The sequence below is a fragment of the Tachyglossus aculeatus genome, chromosome X1, assembly GCF_015852505.1.
Source record: "Tachyglossus aculeatus isolate mTacAcu1 chromosome X1, mTacAcu1.pri, whole genome shotgun sequence".
Taxonomy (NCBI): domain Eukaryota; kingdom Metazoa; phylum Chordata; class Mammalia; order Monotremata; family Tachyglossidae; genus Tachyglossus; species Tachyglossus aculeatus.
This window is the reverse complement of record NC_052101.1, coordinates 94804535-94820564: the sequence shown is the minus strand read 5'-3', so window position 1 is coordinate 94820564 and position 16030 is coordinate 94804535. Positions and strand designations below refer to the sequence as shown.

General features: G+C 45.5%; 1 protein-coding gene across 1 annotated transcript in view; it reads right to left on the bottom strand.

The window, feature by feature from the left end:
- RAB7A (RAB7A, member RAS oncogene family) overlaps window positions 1-13444 on the bottom strand; it is a 58439-nt gene extending 44995 nt beyond the window's left edge. The window contains exon 1 of the mRNA XM_038739821.1: window positions 13324-13444. The gene's annotated coding sequence lies outside the window, so the exon portion shown is untranslated. The remainder of the gene's footprint in view (window positions 1-13323) is intronic.
- Window positions 13445-16030: the final 2586 nt, after the last annotated feature.

The following is a 16030-nucleotide window of genomic DNA, read 5'->3' as shown; positions in this document are numbered from 1 at the left end:
AGCCTCCAAGCCCATAGCATATCCCCAGGGGCAAGAAGCCAACCCTTCTAGTTGCTATGGAGCAAGTCCATAGGTGCCACAGTACCAGGGCTATGCAGGCTAAAATGTCCCTGGATCACCACTAAATCAAGGAGTCAACCCCCAGGGCCAGGCCCCCGCCCGACCATTTCAGTGAAGCTCAGGAGTTTTAGGGGACATACAAAGATGCCCTTACACTCTTTTCTGTGGGGGTGATGTTCTGCTGTTTCACTTCTACAGAAATAATGGTATAGGTAGGTGGTTTTCTAGTCAGGAAATATTAAGAATTCCTTGCCCGTAGCTCTTAATTGCTAACATCCCTCTCTGTCTCCCCAATCTCCCTTGATTCTTCCAGGTCTTAAATTCAACTGTTACAGGTTGGAAGTTCCAAGATTTTAAAACTGCCAAGTGTCTCAGAAGACACTGTCAGAACTAGTTCCAGTAGACTGCAAGCTCCTCAAGGGTAGGGATCAGACTCTGTTCTTTCTTCTAGACACTAAATTCAATATGGGCAAGGAGTGTATTTACCAACTCTGTTGTACTGTACTCTCTCAAGTGCTTAGTATACTGTTCTGCACACAGCAAGCACTCAAGTACCATTGATATTATCAACTGCTTAATACACTGAGTTCTTACAACTCAATGTTACATTCTTGCAGAACCTCACACTAAGGAAAAACCGGCTCAGGAGCACTTACCCATTCTGATACTGTGAACACAAAACAGTTCTACGTTTTCAGAAGAACATTCCTCAATTCCTCATCATTCTACATAAAACACAGGTTGCGTCAGAATGTAGCATGCTTTGCTTAGACAGGGGCTCACATGCTAGCAACTGAGTGCTGGAGAGATCAATGCTTACGTGGATGAGTTTCCAACGTGATTATTCGAGACCTCTGCTACTACCCCCGCACCGCCCAATGGCTGCTTGCTTCAAAATACATTCTGCCTCCATCAAGTGGTGGACTGGAAAAAAAATAAGTGAGCTAATGGAACTAGTTAATTTTACTACCTGCTAGCAGCTCATGAAAGATGGTAAAATCTGGAGCTGTAGAAGCAGCTCCTGTTATTCAAATTGGTTTTTTTATGCTATTCTGGAAAGGGGTTGGGCAGTCAGGTACACAACCTTTCAAAAAGCAGGTCCTACATCATACAGTGCCTTTGTTAACATCCAGAGACACTGCTTAAAGATTACCCATGGCCCATACCAGTTTTAGTGATATGGTTTATTAAAAAAAAAAAAAATCAGCCCAGGTAGCTACTAGCAATTCTGTTAGGCAAGAGAGAATTTGGGCTTTGTTGGAATTACCTAGAGAATTGAGGTCATAAGCCTCATATAGATAACAACTTACAAGATCTAGTAGATCAGGAGCTAAAGGCATGGAGAAGGGTTTACAACACTGTGAGCTGAAGGACAAAATCATTGGCAGTTTGTGTACACACACACACACACACACACACACACACACACACACACACACACACTCAAGACAGACCTGGGTTGTGGAAGTAAGACTTGATTAGTAAAGAGACCACAGATAGTGCTCCAGTTTTCTTATCCCTTCAAACTACAGATGACAAAAAAAAAAAAAGATTTTCCCCACTCGAAGCTAGATTTTTTTTTCCAAATTTGGTACTTCAGAATTTCTTCAAGAGCTGAGCTATATCCCCAGGTTTTTTTTTTAAATTAAGCTTTAAAGTGTTGGACCAGCCTAGTGCAAAATATGCAAGAGAAAATTGCTTTTCATTGCTGTACATCCAGTGTGTTTTGGTGCCCTACAAGGACTTAGTCTTCAAGTCAAGACAGCTACAGGAGCTTGGCTCAGGTCTCACTAAGTACGGACGAGAAAGAAATGGCAGGCAGTTACTCAAGTGCCCGATATATCTTCCCGTGCCTAGGAGTGCTCTAGTCAACTACAGTTGAGCTCATGTGCCGAACTCTGAGGCTCTATCATAAGGCCCACATTTAATAGAAAGACAATATAAAGGAGATAAGGGAATGATTTACAAGTCACTAGCTTAATATCTGTTCCAGGTGCTTTACAGTACTACAAGCTGAAGAGCAAGTCATCATGCTGTGACCTCCTCAAATCCCCTGAAACTCTAGAAAGAGCCCAAACCCAGTTCCAAAAAGCCACTTGTCCACACAGGGCTTAAAGAGGAAGGTTTCCATAGGTAACAAAAAGTCTGACACCAGCCAGCAGAGCTGCCAAACAAGGTAAGATACTACACCTTAAGCCAAGAGTGCACTGCTTTCCTCTGATTCCAGCTAGTCTTGGCCAATTTTAATTGGCAAAGAATGTGTAGTGAGGAGGTCTGAAAAAGGCACACCAGAAGTGATGCTAAGATGGAATGCCAAGCAAAGGCAAGGACAGCCTCCTGTCTCTCCCCACTCCAGCCCATAATGCACTCAGATCATTTTTCTACAAAAACCTTCAGGACATGGCACCCTCCTCCTTGAGACTCTGATGGTTGCCCATCCACCTCTGTATCAAACAGAGCCTCACCTTTAAAGCACTCCAATCACCTTGCCCGCCCCTACAACCCAGTCCAAACACTTTGCTCTTCTAGTGCTAAGCTCCTCTCTGTGCCTCAATCTCACCTGTCTCATTCAATCTTTTGAGCATTTACTGTGTGCAGAGCATTGCACTAAGTGCTTGGGAAAGTACAAAAATAACATTCCCTGCCCACAGTTAGTTTATAGTCGGGGGGGGGGGGGCAGGGAGGGAAGAGGAGAGGAGAGACAGACATCAATACAAATAAATAAAATTACAAATGTACCTAACTGCTGTGAAGGGGGAGAGCAAAGGGAGCAAGTCAGGGTGCCGCAAAAGGGAGTGAGAGATGAGGAAATGTGGGGCTTAGTCTGGGAAGGCCTCTTGGAGGAGATGTGCCTTCAATAAGGCTCTGAAGCGGGGGAGAGTTGTTGTCTGTCGGATTAGAGGAGGGAGGGCATTCCAAGCCAGAGGCAGGATGGGGGCTAGGGGTCGGCTGTGAGATAGGCGAGATGGAGGCACAGTGAGGTTAGCACTAGAAGAGCAAAGTGTGCAGGCTGGATTGTAGAAGGAGGGAAGTTAGCTGAGGTAGGAGGGGGCAAGGTGACAGAATGCTTTAAAGCCAATGGTGAGAAGTTTGATAGAGAGGAGGATAAGAAACCACTGGAGTTTCACGGGTTTGTTTTTTTTTTTTTTGAGGGGGAGGGAGGAGGGAGTGACATGTCCTGAACATTTTTGCAGAAAAGTGATCCGGGTAGCAGAGTGAAGTATGGACTGGAGTGGGGAAAAGACAGGAGTTGTGTGGCTTAGTAGAAAGAGCATGCATGGTCTTGGGAGTCAGAGAACATGGGTTCTAACCCCACCTCTGCCACTTGTCTGCTGGATGACCTTGGGCAAGCTACTTAACTTCTCAGTGCCTCAGTTATCTCATCTGTAAAATAGGGATTAAGACTAAGCCCCACGTGGGACAATCTGATTACCTTGTACCAACCACAGGGCTTGGCACGTACTAAGTACTTAAATACCACAGTTATTATTATAGGAGGCTGGGAGGTCAGCAAGGAGGCTAATGCAGTAATCCAGGTGGGATAGAATGAGTGATTGTATTAATGTGGTAGCAGTCTGGATGGAGAGGAGATGGCGGACTTTAGCGATGTTGCGATGGTGGTACTGACAGGATTTGGTGACTGAATACGTGGTTGAGTGACAGAGAGGAATCAAGCATATTGCCAAGGTTATGGGTTTATAAGACAGGAAGGATGGTGGTGTCATCTACAGTGAAGGGAAAGTCAGGGAGAGGGCAGGGTTTGGGTGGGAAGATAAGGAGCTCTGTTTTGACCATGTTTAAGTTTGAGGTGACAGGAAGACATCCAAGTAAAGATGTCTTGAAGACAGGAGGATATATGAGACAGGAGAGAGAACAGGGCTGGAGATGTAGATTCGCCCCCTAGCCCATGTCCTGCCTCTGGCCTGGAATGCCCTCCCTCCTCTAATCCAACAGATCCACTCTCCCCCCTGCTTTAGAGCCTTATTGAAGGCACATCTCCTTCAAGAGGCCTTCCCAGGCTAAGACCCACTTTTCCTCATCTCCCATTCCCTTCTGCATCTTCCTGACCTGCTGCTCCCTTTGCTCTCCCCCCTGCCCCAGCCCCACTGCACTTATGCACACATCTGTAATTTTATTTCTTTGTATTGATGTCTGTCTCCCCCTCTCTAGACTATAATCACAGTGGACAGAGAATACCACTGCTTACTGTTGCATTGTACTTTCCCCCCAAGTACTTAGTACAGTGCTCTGCACAAGGTAAGCACTCAAATACAAATGAATGAATGATTTGGATAATTCAAAGGAAAATGGTATCATTTAAAGCTAACCAAGTTTAAAAAGAGATGGCTTACTCCCTTTGGCTTTTCACAGTCCTCCTGCCAATTGTATTGGCAGAGAGGCCCATGTAGAAGTCATGTCTAATGACAGAAGGCATTATGTTATTTAGTAAAGAGATTCCAAAAGAGGTAGTAATCACATCACTGGATCAGACTATTCATAGAGCAAAGTACGATCCATTTGCCATCAGGATTTGATAGGTACACCTCTGCCATTTGATTTGTAATTACTGTAAGGGGCAATTTTCTGGTGCAGGGATCAGGAGTGACTATTAAAAAAAGACAGCACTGATAAACTGTAGCTAGGGAAATATTCAAAGTTTAAGAGGTTAATATCGCATTCATCCTGCCCTAAGCAGTTGGCAAGAAGTGAACCTGTTACACAATCTATGAAAGTTGCTATCTTGAAAAAAAAATAGGGGATTAATGTGAGATACCCCTAGATGGCTGTTCAGCATGACCCTATAAAAAAAAAAAAAAAAAGCCACACACACAAAAAGCCTCAGCCTTGAGCGATCTAGGCAACAGGCAAGTTCACTATTTTGTTTACCATTCCCATTCCACTTATTACTAACCAGATCCATTACTCTACTTTGTAAGAGGGCCAGATCTGAAATGCAGATAACTCCAGTTATGAAGCATTTGGACAGGAAAAGCCATAGGTTTTCAAACTTCTGCTGGTACTGGAGTCTGAATGGTATTTCTCAGTAAGTTTGGTTGGCCAGAAGAATGTCTGATCATCATTCTATCCTCAGGGGAGAGACGCAGGGCTTACATAACATGGGCTTTGCTGCTCAAAGATGTAACAAAGTCCAGAAACCATTTCTGGGTAACTTGGAAAGTTACAGCCTTGTCATGGTAGGAGCATTAAAACACAGTCTATTTCTTAAGTACTGCTCTATGTTCCAGGAACATAAGCTAAAGGGAGTGATTAATTTGCCGTTGCTGCTACAGAATTGGTTATGTTGTTAATCTGGTGCAGGTTGGTACATGTATCTCTTTTCAGGCTGATTCAACAATGCTCATTGACATTAGCACTGAAAGTCATCACTGGTTCTACTACCTGCACATTGCCTAAGCTACATTAAGAAGCCGGAACACAGGTCTATATACATTGGGCACTCAACTCATCAATCCTGTGCTGTTCTCAGTTTAGCCATCTCCAAGGTTTGGGCCCAACAGTCACAGAGCAACTGGTCTAAACAGGGATAGGGCCCTTAAAATGGTCAAAAAAGCTCGCCCAATAACAAGGTTCATGAGCACCACATTAAAAGCCATCCATTCTCACCGCAACTCTGCTAGGTTGGGCATGAAACTCCACAAAGCAGGGATTGTTAGCTCCAAGCTGAAGTGCCCACTTCTTGAAGAATGGAGAACATGCGAAATGGGAGTACTAAAGCCCAGTGAAATAAGTGAGGAAAACGGGTGAAGAGAAAAGGACAAGTATTTGAGATTTCTAAGCACTAAAACAGGTTCATAGGCCCACTTTACACAATTTAGAAGATTCCAAAAAGATAAAGATACGAGTGTTAACACTCAAGTAATCTATCAATTTAGTGACAAGTGGAATCTAGGAAGGTTGCTTGGAAACCATCATTTCCCAAGCCAAAAATGTTTCCTCAACACTAATCCAAGCAAGACCATTGGAGAAAAGTTCCAAACTGGAGGGCTCCTAGAGCCAAATCGAGTCCCTTAACTGCGTTACTGCATTGCTGCCAAGCTTCTGCTTGCCCATGGAAACTTGTGATACTTGGCACTAGGGGAAATGGGAAGCAGCATCAGGCAGACTAATCTCTACAGCAGTGATGTCATCACCAAGGCAAAGAGCAGCACTCCAGGCAGAAGCTCCTCCCTTCCCCCCCTGCAATAAGCACAGCACTTTCAACACAAATGAGGCCTGTAGTTTCTCCCCTCCACCCCCGAAACCCCTGACTCAACGGGAACGTGTTTTAGAAATACCTAGTCACATCTGTTTGTGAAATCAGTTCAGAATGTTAACCGGTTTCAGGTTAAGGAACTGTTTACAATGTAGAAAATTGAGATTCATCTGCCAAACCGTTAGCTAGGATTCAGAGCTTAAGCAACTGACTTCTACCATTACTTCGACTGAAGTCCAATGCAGACTTTTTCCTATGATCACTACTGGAAGTGGGAAGAAAGAGTCTGACAAGAATAGAGCAAGATGTGGGGGCTGGTATTTGAGATTAGCACAATGCAAAAATGTTACTGCAGCAGACTGCAACTGAAAGAGCAAAGATTAAAGTGGCAGTAACTGATAACCCAAGAGTGGATCTAGGCATTCAGCAGCAGTTACACAGGAGATAAGAATGAACATAACTGGCTTTGAAATCCAGTGAGGAGGAAGGTGGCATTTTGTTTAGCTCTGAAGATTTGGGTGGGGTAAAGGAACTACTGCTGCACCTTGTTAGGGAGGAATCTTCTCCTTGCTCCCATTAGTCAGTTAATGGCATTTACTGAATACCCACTGTTAAATACCGTATTAAGCTGTTGAGTAGGACATGTTCCCTGCTTTTACATATCCCTGGCAGGCCACGTGTTCAAAGGCCCTTTGAAAATACCCCCAGGACGTCTCCCCATTTATGTACATCTCTTTATATTATATTGCTTCCTCCTAAGCTATTTAATTTTAGTGCCTGCCTCCCTCCAGCCCAACCTAAACTGTAGATCAGGTCTACTAGTTCTATTATACTCTCCCAAGCTTAGTATGGTGTTCTGCACACAATAGGTGTGCAATATTAATGATTTGGTGTAGGGGGAGGGGAAGCAGAGAAATCAAGTAGTGGGATAATCCACATGAGTGCATCTGGGCTCAGTAGTGGATAATCATTAAGTGTTGTTGCATAAATTCTTGGATTTGGGGGAAATTCATACCAGCCTATACTAGGGAAAAAAAAATCTTATACTGAAGAAAATTTAGGGGTATAGTTTTTCAGGTTTCAATTCAATAAATTAAGGTCACAGTTGAATCCTGACATTACCAGCCGTATTTCTTGAGCAGAGCAATGTACTAGGGACATGTGATTAAGAGATATGATGTCTGACCTCAAGGAGTTTATAATCTCATCTCCATTCAGAAAAACATCTAGCCTAGACCACACCTATAAGTGATTAACCTTCAAGGTTAGAAGTCCTACCCTATACACACTCAAGTGACTGCATTAGTAGATGAAAAGTAGGTGGGGGGGGGGAGAAGAGACACTATCAGCAGATCACTTTTATTAGTGTTAGGTTTACAATAATCAACCCCATTTAAAGACAGATCTTGATTATAAGACAGAGGTACTTAAATGGCTTCTAATATCAAAAAAATTGACTTTTGATTCAGTCAGCTTCTATGACACCTTGGAATATCTCCTATCTCTGAGCAAACTGCCCTGAAATGGCGCAGACATAGCGGCTGCAAGTTAGTGTGCATTGAGCCAAGAACGGTCAGATATCTGAATAAGCAGGGGTAGGATGGATGAAATAGTGTTATAAGCAGTGAACCAGAATACGTAGTCATGCTGGAAAAACCTCACCAAATTAAGTCACTGAAAGAGGAAAGGGAGAATTCAGGCAGCAAGAGAAAGGAGTAGAAGCTTGGTCTAGCGAAAAAGGCATGGGCTTGGGAATCAGAGGACCTGGGTTCTAATCTCAGCTCTGCCACATCTGCTGTGTGACCTTGGGCAAGTCACTTCACTGGACCTCTTACCTCTGCTGTGAAGTGTGGATTAAGACTGTAAGCCCTATGTGGGACAGGAACTGTGTCCAACCCAATTATCTTCTATCTAGCCACCAAGCACAGAGTGCCTGGCACATAATAATCGCTTAAATGCCATAAAAAATGGTTGTGAACTGCTGCTGTTGGATTTGAGTATTTGAGGCTAATTTAAGTCAAAACAAGTCAAGATGTTTAAGTGGCACAGAAAGCATTTTTCTTGGGGGCGGGGGGAGGTAATTGCCTCAAATCACCTCAGCTAGGGAAACACTCCAATATTCCCATCTCACTTTTGATATAGCCTCAAACTCAGAAGTGCACTTTTTGACAGCTACAGATCAATAGCAATAGGGTAAGTTCATTTTAAAGAAAACACCATTTGTGCAACGAGAAGCTTGAGTATCAGATTTCCAAAATAAACCAGGCTTCAAGAAACAGCTGGAGTCTCAGGGTAACTTGGCACAAGAGCTAGATTACTGGCTGCACTCCCTACATTTTCCTCAAGGATAAGATTTGATCCTAAATTTGTATTACCTCACCCACAACAATCAAATCTCACAAAATGCAAACATCTACACTGGTGCATCCTACCTGTTTAAATTTATTAGCAAAGGCAAGGTTGGAGAGCGGCTTGGCCTACCAGCTGATGTATTTACTTGGACTTCCCAAGCGCTTGGTACAGTGCTCTGCACACAGTAAGCGCTCAATTAATACGATTGAATGAATATCACTAACCTACTGCATACACCCCAGGATTCATTCAATCATATTTGAGCACTTACTGTGTGCAGAGCACTGTACTAAGCGCTTGGGAAGTACAAGTTGGCAACATATAGAGACGGTCCCTACCCAACACTGGGCTCACAGCCTAGAAATGTATATATGAAGATTTGTATGTACGGGTTTTTGAGAAAGAATCTAGAATTTTTGCCCACAAGTCTTTGGGAAAAAAAAAAAAAGAGTGTTCATTGTGCACACACTAATTCCAATGTATCTGGTCTTCACTAAAGAAGCACCGTGGCTCAGTGGAAAGAGCCTTGGCTTGGGAGTCAGAGATCAGAGTTCATGGGTTCTAATGCCAGCTCCGCCACTGGGTGTCTACGCTGATGACACCCAGATCTACATCTCTGCCCCTGCTCTCTCCCCCTCCCTCCAGGCTCGCATCTCCTCCTGCCTTCAGGACATCTCCATCTGGATGTCCGCCCGCCACCTAAAGCTCAACATGTCGAAGACTGAGCTCCTTGTCTTCCCTCCCAAACCTTGTCCTCTCCCTGACTTTCCCATCTCTGTTGACGGCACTACCATCCTTCCCGTCTCACAAGCCCGCAACCTTGGTGTCATCCTCGACTCCGCTCTCTCATTCACCCCTCACATCCAAGCCGTCACCAAAACCTGCTGGTCTCAGCTCCGCAACATTGCCAAGATCCGCCCTTTCCTCTCCATCCAAACCGCTACCCTGCTAATTCAAGCTCTCATCCTATCCCGTCTGGACTACTGCACTAGCCTTCTCTCTGATCTCCCATCCGCGTGTCTCTCTCCACTTCAATCCATACTTCATGCTGCTGCCCGGATTATCTTTGTCCAGAAACGCTCTGGACATATTACTCCCCTCCTCAAAAACCTCCAATGGCTACCGATCAATCTGTGCATCAAGCAGAAACTCCTCACCCTGGGCTTCAAGGCTCTCCATCACCTCGCCCCCTCCTACCTCACCTCCCTTCTCTCCTTCTACTGCCCAGCCCGCACCCTCCGCTCCTCCACCACTAATCTCCTCACTGTACCTCGCTCTCGCCTGTCCCGCCATCGACCCCCGGCCCACGTCATCCCCCGGGCCTGGAATGCCCTCCCTCTGCCCATCCGCCAAGCTAGCTCTCTTCCTCCCTTCAAGGCCCTGCTGAGAGCTCACCTCCTCCAGGAGGCCTTCCCAGACTGAGCCCCTTCTTTCCTCTCCCCCTCGTCCCCCCTCCATCCTCCCGTCTTACCTCCTTCCCTTCCCCACAGCACCTGTATATATGTATATATGGTTGTACATATTTATTACTCTATCTATTTATTTATTTATTTTACTTGTACATTTCTATCCTACTTATTTTATTTTGTTGGTATGTTTGGTTCTGTTCTCTGTCTCCCCCTTTTAGACTGTGAGCCCACTGTTGGGTAGGGACTGTCTCTATGTGATGCCAATTTGTACTTCCCAAGCGCTTAGTACAGTGCTCTGCACATAGTAAGCGCTCAATAAATACAATTGATTGATTGATTGTCAGCTGTGTGACTTCGGGCAAGTCACTTCACTTCTGTGCCTCAGTTACCTCATCTGTCAAATGGGGATGAAGACTGAGCCCCACGTGGGACAACCTCATTACTTTGTATCTACCCCAGCACTTAGCACATAGTAAGCGCTTAAGAAATCCCATCATTATGATGATTATTATTAGTCACACAAGTTAAGGTGAGATGGATGTGCTCCAACTGAGCCTTGGTTTAGGATCATTCCCAACCAGTAGAGCACGGGCTTGGGAGTCATAGAACTTGCGTTCTTATCCCCACTCCATGTCTGTTGTGTGACCTTGGCCAAGTCACTTCACTTCTCCAGGCCTCAGCTGCCTCATCTGTAAAATGGGCATTAAGGCTGCGAGACCCATGTGGGACAGGGACTGTGTCCAACCTGATTATCTCGTATCCACCCCAGCTCTTAGGACAGTGCTTGGCACATAAGAGCTTAACCAATACAGTAGTTATTATTACTTCACTTTCTACCATCCGCAGATGATTTGCAGAACTACTCCCTGCCTTCCCACTCAAGGACTAATCTTCCTCATCCACCTGCAGCTTTAACCAGCCTCCTGGCTAGAAACAATACTGCAAAATTGATTCCTACATCCGATAAAAGGAAACTGAAAATTCCCAAGGTAATCTTGTGAAGGCAGGCAGAACAGGTTGCTGTCCAATAACCTGGGAGTTAACAGTATAACATTCAGAGCATCAAGACAAAAACGTTATTAATCCATGAGCAACAAGTCATGTGTTCAATCAGCTGCTGAAGTCACAAGGGGGAAAAAAAAAAAAAAGATAGCTATATTTCTGACCCCAAAGAGGGTCTGACGCTTACACTTGGAATACTTAGGATACTAGTAACTCCACCTAGTTCAATGTTAGCTAAGAATGAAGACAACACAGGACATGCACCTTAACTGCATTATACAGATTTAAATTGCTTAAAGAGAATCTTAGATCTAGTATAAACTAATTAAGGACAAAAATTCAAAAAAATCTTCCACAGGTTTGAAGAAAGTAGGATCCAACCGAGTTTGAGACTGCTGAACTTGAACTCAGAATGCCACAGGACTTTGGGTTTGTTTTTTTTTTTTTTTTTAAAAAAAACTAAGTTTGTGAGGTTTTTTTTTTTTTTAAGGGGGTCCATGCAACACAAGAACATTGAAGGTGGGAGTGAGAAGAGGAGGTTGGTGCAGGATAATCTGGGAATTTACAGTTGACCAACTTCTAAAAGTTGTCATCATCAATCGTATTTATTGAGCGCTTACTATGTGCAGAGCACTGTACTAAGCACTTGGGAAGTACAAATTGGCAACATATAGAGACAGTCCCTACCCAACAGTGGGCTCACAGTCTAAAAGGGGGAGACAGAGAACAAAACCAAACATACTAACAAAATAAAATAAATAGAATAGATATGTACAAATAAAATAAATAAATAAATAAATAGAGTAATAAATATGTACAAACATATATACAGGTCATAGAACTAGGCCCTCTAGATAGTTAAATCTCTGAAAAAAATGGCCTATCCTCTTATGGTACTGGACCTACACCCCTTAGCACGGATTTATGCATCTGTACATCAAAGCATTTATTGTTTTACACGAACTGACATTCCCCACATGTACCCAGCTTTGAGGAAAAGCACAGAGCACGTGACTTGACTCACTCCGTTTGACTCAGTTGGTATGGGGAACCTCTCGTAGGCAACATTCTCGAGTTATTTGTGTGGAAGACTAATAGGATCACACCGACGATCGGAGTCCCCACCAACCGTAGAAAAACACCGGGGAACTCACCGAAGCTGAATTCTAGTTACCACCCTTGACCTGTCTGCCCATATAAGCAGCAGCCAAATACAATCTACATTCTACTAGAAATACCTTCCGATACAGGCAGAAGTCACAGGAGGGTCCCCGGTCGTGCCTCCGCCACCGTGGGGTAGGGACTGTCTCTATATGTTGCCAGCTTGGACTTCCCAAGCGTTTAGTCCAGTGCTCTGCACACAGTAAGCGCTCAATAAATACGCTTGATTGATTAACTCCAAGTGAGTTATTAGACGGGTGGAACACCGCCAACCCCCCTACTCGCCCCAAAGCCTTGAATCAGAAGGCTCTGATTCAACAGTGCTCTGCACATAGTAAGCGCTCAATACGATTGATGAGCAGAAAAAACGGGGGGATCATCATCATCAATCGTATTTATTGAGCGCTTACTATGTGCAGAGCACTGTACTAAGCGCTTGGGAAGTACAAATTGGCAACATATAGAGACAGTCCCTACCCAACAGTGGGCTCACAGTCTAAAAGGGGGAGACATAGAACAAAACCAAACATACTAACAAAATAAAATAAATAGAATAGATATGTACAAATAAATTAAGTAGAGTAAAAAAATATGTACAAACCTATATACAGGTGCTGTGGGGAAGGGAGGGAGGTAAGATGGGGGGATGGAGAGGGGGACGAGGGGGAGAGGAAGGAAGGGGCTCAGTCTGGGAAGGCCTCCTGGAGGAGGTGAGCTCTCAGCAGGGCCTTGAATGGCAAGTGAACGCGCTCGCCGAGTAGCCCGAACCGGTTCTGATCATCAATCGTATTATATAGTAAAAAAAAAAAAAAAAAAAAAAAACTAAGTTTGTGAGGTTTTTTTTTTTTTTTAAAGGGGGTCCATGCAACATAAGGACACTGAAGGTGGCAGCGCGTTGCCAACCCCCAGGCCTCCGGGACGACGGCGGTGAAAGCAGGGCCACTGGCCCGGCCTGTCACCCACTCCAAGCCCCCCTTCCCGCTGGATTTGACCAGCTGCGGCCTGAGGGGAGGGAGGGGAAAGGCGCCCGACGGCACTTTTCCCCATTCCGGCCTTGGCTGACTCCCAAGTCGCCAGAGACTGGCTACTAGGCCCCTGTCAGCCACAAGCGGGCCCGGTGCTCACCGCTCTCGAGTCGAGGTCGCCGGCAGGCGCTGCACGGATCCCGCCGGCTGGGGCCTCGACGACGACGATGATGATGATGATGCTGATGAAGAAGCTGATGGTGAGGAGCAGCACCCCCGCCGCCGCCGCCGCCTCAGGCTTTATGGCCACCACTCGGGCTCCGCTCTCACTTCCGCCCCCGCCGCCGCCCCGAGCGGAAGTAGCTGTCACGAGACCCCCCCCCCCCGCGCGCCGCCCGGCCTCGCCCCGCGTCACGTGAGGCTTCCTCCTCCCTCATTGGCCGGCCCCGTCGCCGCCTATGGCGGCCCCCCTTGGCGGCCGCCATCTTGGGCGCCCTACCCGGCGCAGGGCGGAGCCATGTTGAATCCTCTTCCTTCGCGCGGGCCCTGGCCGGGGGGAGCGGAGCCGGGAAGATTGGAACTCAGAGCTCTACCCCGGCAGTGGGAGGGGGTGGGGGGAGAAAACAGGATGAAGAAGGAGCCCAGGATCCTATGAAGGGAAAACCTAAAGTTTCCACCTTCCACGGCCCAAATTCTAAAATAAAGTCCTCCCCTGGGTTCCAGTGTTTTGTTTTTTTTAAAGAACTTCTCAAGGAGCTGCCTGTCTTCTCAGCAAAGATGGACAGTTTTCAACATCCCCCTACTTCACCTGAGTCCTCCAGGAGGCCTTCCCAGACTGAGCCCCTTCCTTCCTCTCCCCCTCATCCCCCTCTCCATCCCCATCATCTTACCTCCTTCCCTTCCCCACAGCACCTGGATATATGTTTGTACATATTTAATACTCTATTTATTTTACTTGTACATATCTATTCTATTTATTTTATTTTGTTAGTATGTTTGGTTTTGTTCTCTGTCTCCCCCTTTTAGACTGTGAGCCCACTGTTGGGTAGGGACTGGCTCTATATGTTGCCAACTTGGACTTCCCAAGCACTTAGTACAGTGCTGTGCACACAGTAAGCACTCAATAAATACGATTGATTGATTGATTAACCTCCAACAGGGAGGGACTCTGAAAGCTCACCTCCTCCAGGAGGCCTTCCCAGACTGAGCCCCCTCCTTCCTCTCCCCCTCCTCCCCCTCTCCATTCCCCCCCGCCTTACCTCCTTCCCTTCCCCACAGCACCTGTATATATGTGTATATGTTTGTACATATTTATTACTCTATTTTACTTGTACATATCTATTCTATTTATTTTATTTTGTTAGTATGTTTGGTTTTGTTCTCTGTCTCCCCCTTTTAGACTGGGAGCCCACTGTTGGGTAGGGACTGTCACTATATGTTGCCAACTTGGACTTCCCAAGCGCTTAGTACACTGTTCTGCACACAGTAAGTGCTCAATAAATACGATTGATTGATTGATTAACCTCCAACAGGGAGGGACTCTGAGAGCTCACCTCCTCCAGGCGGCCTTCCCAGACTGAGCCCCCTCCTTCCTCTCCCCCTCCTCCCCCTCTCCATTCCCCCCCCCCCCCGCTGCCTTACCTCCTTCCCTTCCCCACAGCACCTGTATATATGTTTGTACATATTTATTTTACTTGTACATTTCTATTTATTTTATTTTGTTAATATGTTTGGTTTTGTTCTCTGTCTCCCCCTTCTAGACTGTGAGCCCACTGTTGGGTAGGGACCGTCTCTATATGTTGCCAACTTGGACTTCCCAAGCACTTAGTACAGTGCTCTGCACACAGTAAGCGCTCAATAAATACAATTGATTGACTCATGTCTTTGGATCTAGGCCACTGCATCTATTTATTTCTTCCACAATGGAATGAGATTGCTGTGGTATCTCTGGGCCTCATCCTCGAATCACAGTACGGTCTATCGACGTTATGTTGCTCCATACTCTAGCATAGTGATGTACCAAGGTATTGTGCCACGCGCCAAGACTAATGTGACATTAAAACTTTGTGATATGTCAGGCTGCCCTCCTGACATCGTGGGGCTGAATCATTCCATTGTGTCCCATCTACCTCGAGCATGGGGGAGAGAGAGGACTGTTGTCCAAAGGGACTCGAACTCCATGGATTCCTGCATGGAAAGGGTAGGTCATTTTTTTTTTTCCTTTCTATTCACATGCGTTGCGACACAGAAATACGGAATTACAGAGACGCGATCAGAATCAGGCCATCTCTTCGGGAACTTATTGGACAGAACGTTGGGAGACGGTGGAATACCAAAGAATGGGAAATCGAGTGGAAAATTGAAAGGAACTTTTTAACAAGCCGTTCACCTTTATAACGCAGCACAGTCGATATTTTTAAAGTGAAAGTCTGTGGATCTGGGGAGTTTACTACCCTTGAACCCCGACTCCACCACCTTCCCATTTGAAATACTTCTTTTATTCTTAAATAAGCTCATAGAAAATTTCCCAAGACCACTTCCAAAAATAAATAGCTTTTTTAATTATTTGGGAGAGTAGCTAGCAGAGCTCATAGCCAACTGAGGCGACTGTTGCCACCCTAAAAAGGTGATGTTTAGATGACTGACCAGTGCAGAGGCGACCCGAGAAGCCAGCCGGCCCCCGGGAACCGTCCGAAGGGGCCACAGTGTGCCGCGAAATGTTTTAGGGCTGCCTGCCATCTTAATAGAGAAGAATATAATTAGAGAAGAATATAATTAGAGAAGAATATAATTAGAGAAGCAGCGTGGCTCCGTGGAACAAGCACGGGCTTTGGGGTCAGAGGTCATGGGTTCAAATCCTGACTCCG